We start from the raw sequence: 4590 nt of genomic DNA, 5'->3' as shown, positions 1-4590 counted from the left end.
CGACGAGGAGCGGGAGAGAAAAATTTCGAGGAGGGAATGGAAGGAGAGGAGGCTCACTCAAAGTGAGGTAGAGAGTGTTTGGGACGATGGGGTGGGCAGGGGCCCTTTAAGGTCGAGCCATTCGTCAGCCGAAACACAAGTCTGACACCTGCACTTCACAGCGAGCCGCGGGGACGGAGGGCCGGCGTCGCACTTGCGCCGAAAGGTTCCAGGAAGACCGGAAGCCGTTACCGAAGCGCGAGCACGCCAGCACCCGCGCTGGCCACAAACAACACAGAACAGCCGCCGACACACCATGCCGTTGCGTTTCTTTTGGGTTTGGCACCGCTAATGAGAGTTGAGCCGAAGACCGTTCCCGCGCAGCGGATATCCACCCCATAAACCACCAGGGGGCACCCTTGTTGACGCCGCCCCCTGCTTTCGGGGTGCCGGGGCCGCCGCGCCGACGCCTCTTCGAAGTCGTGTCTATTGACAGTTTCCAGATGTCCGGAGATTCTTTGTAGGCTGGCGTTACCCGTCTTTAACACATACAGCCCCAAGGAGCCGTCCCGATGCTTCGGCGCTTTAGCGGAAGGAGTCGAGCGTAACAGTGTGTTTCACCAAAGAATTAGCACAATTTTTAAAACTAGACCTTTTGAGCTAGAAGAGCGCTTTGTTTTGGCAAACCATTGTCAGCAGTGTAGTACGTGAGAATGCAGCTGAGACATGCGTCTAAGAGGCTGGTTATAACTGATATTGAATAGTTAGCTTTTTAACTACTAGTGTTAGGCACTTTAATTATTAAGAGGTGGGTAGCCCACCCTAAGTAATATCCATATCAGTTTTTACAATTTCAGAAATGCGGTTAACATTGGCGCTGTGGCCAAACAAATTGTTCTTTATTTCGACTAGTTACGTCGACTGGAGAGGTTGCTTTGCCTGCAAGCTACTCGAAAACGCATGTATTTTGGCGCGATGTAGCCAAAATTTGTTGGGCCACAGCGCCGAGGGCAACCTCGTTACCGAAATTCTAAAAACTGATACGGATATTACATACAGTGGGCTACACGCCTCTCAGTTATTAAAGATCCTAGCTGTAAAAGTTAAAAAGATAACTTTTCAATATTAGTTAACCAGCCTGATAGTTAGCACGTCTTAGCTTTATTCTGGTGAACTACACCGCTGACAATGCTATGCGGAAACAGCGATCTCCTAACTCAAAAAGCCTAGTTTTAAAAATTGTGTCAAGTCTTAGGTGAAACACCTTGTATAAGCAGATAGTATTTTAATGTGTTGCCAATAAAGACCCCAATGTGAGTATTTTAATGTGTTGCCAATAAAGACCCCAATGTGAGCACCCGCCGCTGTCGGCGTATGTAAGGTTGGTTTGCACACGGAACAGCCGCCTGCCGCGATTGGCAACTGGCAAAGCCGAGAGAAGGGAATTCCCCTCCCCACTTGAAGGAGAGAGGCGGGGAGGATCCAAGTTGATTGCGACAGGAAGCACCCGCAAGGGAAAGGGAATTCGAAGGCGCAAGCTCCTTTCTCAAGCCATGCACCCTGGAAGGCCGAACACCATGACGGCCAATGGCTTATACAGGGTCAGTCACACTTAGAGGGAACAGGGCTCCGCTTGGCTGCCCACACATGGAGCGCTATGGCGACCAAGCCGCTGTGTAAACCCGTGAAACGGGGCAGATCACACGAAGCACCACGTCGAGGTTCCTCTTCTCATGCGGGACTCTGTATTGAGTCATGAACGGGTTAGTTTCAATGGCACTCCGCAGGTGCGTGGCCACGCGGAGCCGTGTTCCCTCTAAATGTGGTTGGCGCTGTACCTGTGTGGAACCTGCTTGACCACCGGGCAGCAGGGGGCGTCCACCCAACTACTTCCTGAAGCCGAAGCAAGCGCTCTAGCTCGAAGCCACGGTAGCATACAGACAAATAGGGAAAACCCGCCCAGAAAGTTTCCAGCTAAACAAACCGCTACGTAATACACCAAGGCAATGCCTAACGCAATTTTTTTTTTCAGTTTCAGTTTTCAGTTTATTCACTTTGGATGAAGGTTATACAAACAGGGTGATAAAAGCATCTGGGCCCTTAGCAATCTGCTAGTTCGGCCCTATGCAATAAGTGCACAAAATAGCGCACCCAGGCGTCAACATAAAAAAAGCGTACATTTTATATGAATACAAGATGTTACACAAAACTACAATCACTGAAGCAAGCATATGCAACCAATGAATGAAAGAAAAGAGATTTTTCCTTAAATATACGCTGATTAATCCGTTATCCCACTAACAACATTTCGTTATCAACATAATGCCAACGTCTGTGATGGAGGTGGATGTGGTCCACCATATTAGTCATTGTTACTGTAGTAACAAATTGCGAAACACTGTACAAAATCGTTTTTAAGCTATCATATATTATGAGTTAGCGTTTCGTGTTACAAAGGCAGAAAATCGTTTTTATTCCTGCTCGCGTAGACCTGTTAGGGCTACATAATTAAAATAAAAAGTTTTTGATTACAAAAAGCCAGGGGTTAACGGCTTCCAGCCCACTGTGAGATATCGCAAATTCGTTTTCCTCTACCAAATCGCTCAACAGCAGTATGGTTTTATTCACTTTCCCTTTCAACCACATTTCTATTGAACTTCGACGCTTAAGTGTTTATAATCAGCAGCAGCCCGACGGCGCCCACTGCAGGGGCAAATTCATCATCGTACTCTATAGTGAAAAATTCCTCTGTGCTGTTTATGCAAAGAATTGCCGGCAAACACGATGTCTCATTAATCCTTCTGGCTCACCTCGCGAGTTCAAAGCTTCCAATGCTTCCTTGAGACAAGGAGCGAACAACAACCGCAAACGAGTTTTTCACGCCGTGAGATCGTTTTTGATTACAGTCGGTTCTTATGGTGATAGTTTTTTTAGTTTTTGATTGGCTTACAGCGCTCCACCGGACCGCTGACCTTGTTACCGATGACCTCGCTAAATTTCTAGGTCAAGAGATGGTGGTGGTGGAAAACATTTATGTACATGTATACTACAGGGGGTTATGCATGAGCTGACCCAGAGGGGGCCAGCCTTTACAAATACTAGGTGGAGGTCCCTAGTTCGGGACCCCAGTGGCCATCGGCCGCCGCCCGGGCTCGCGCGACCAAGGCCCGTTGGGCCTGCAGGTCAGAGCAGCCGAGCAGGGTCGCCTCCCAGACATTAAGCTAACGGGCCTACAGTTCCCTGCAAAGGTGCCTGTATCATTTTTGAAATGAATTACTGCAGTATCAGTCCTCTTTTTATCTCTTTTATATTCGAGGACATAAGGCGCCTTCAAATCAGATCAAATTGTTTTATTTCACCAGATACAAGCTGGCAGGCGTACCTAGGCTAAAAACTGCTCGAGACAGCATGACGAGGCCCAAGTGGCCATTACAGGGCAGGGCGTGGTGAATACACAGACACTAGATGACAAAAAGAAGAACAAAACCTATGCCTTCTAGCGTGCATTTACAGATCATCTTATCTAGAAAAGGCGCTAGCGCTGGATCAGTAATCAGTAGCCATCAAACCATGAGACGTACAGTACCCGTCAAAAGTGTACAACCAAAGGGGCTCGCTTCTAAGCTGTTTAGAGGGACTCCCTAGAATATCTAGCAGTTAAAGGCTTGGGACGATTAACGACACGAAGCCACGAGATTACAAGAGATTACAAGAGATTCAAGAGATTACAGTCGCTGAGTATGCATAACCAAGCATGCTGACGGCCACCGAAGCAAGCCCGAAGTACTTTTGGCGGCGGGTGAACATGTACAGAATACAGGAGTGAAACAGTAGGTACGACTAGAAATTTCAGTTAATTGTCAGTTATACATTTTGTGAAAACAGTACATACCGGTTGTTTCAGCGAACACTTTCAAAGGTTTTCAAAATAGACTTTTTGGGGTAAAAATACGGCATTTTCGGCACAGCATTACCATTGTTGGCGAACACCAGAAAACCGGTGAATCGTCATAAATAGCAAGCAGGCTGACTAATTTTTAATAATTAACTTTTTAACTAGTAGCGTTAGGCGCCCAGTTGCAAATAGAGATTTCCTTCTTTACAGTGCGGTTCAGATGTCCACCGAGATATGCGAGACAGATACTGCACAATTTCCTTTCCACAAAAAACAATTTACCAATTTACCTTACCGTAAGTAACAGCCATATCAGCTTTTAGATTTTCGAAAACGCAACTACCCCCGCAGCTGTAGCTCGACAATATTTGGCTGCATCGTGCGAAAATGTGTTCGCTTTCGAAAGCGCGCAGGTAAAGCAACCACTCCAGTGCACGCAACTAGTAGAAAAAAAAAAAAATTTCGAGCCACAGCTCCAACGGTAATCACGTTTTCAAAAATCCAACAATTGATATGGCTATAAGTGACGACTGGCTACAAATCTCTAATTGCTACCAGATGCCTAGCTCTGCTAGTTAAAAAGTTAGTTATTGAAAATTAGTTAACCTGCTTACTACTTAAGACGATTCATCGGTTTTCTCGTGTCCGCCAACACTGACAATACTATGCCACAAAAGCCATATTTTTACCCTGAAAAGCATATTTTTGAAAATCTT

This window comes from Amblyomma mixtum, chromosome 8 (assembly GCF_055824585.1).
Source record: "Amblyomma mixtum isolate Tamu chromosome 8, ASM5582458v1, whole genome shotgun sequence".
Classification (NCBI taxonomy): domain Eukaryota; kingdom Metazoa; phylum Arthropoda; class Arachnida; order Ixodida; family Ixodidae; genus Amblyomma; species Amblyomma mixtum.
Note: the sequence above shows the minus strand (reverse complement) of the source record.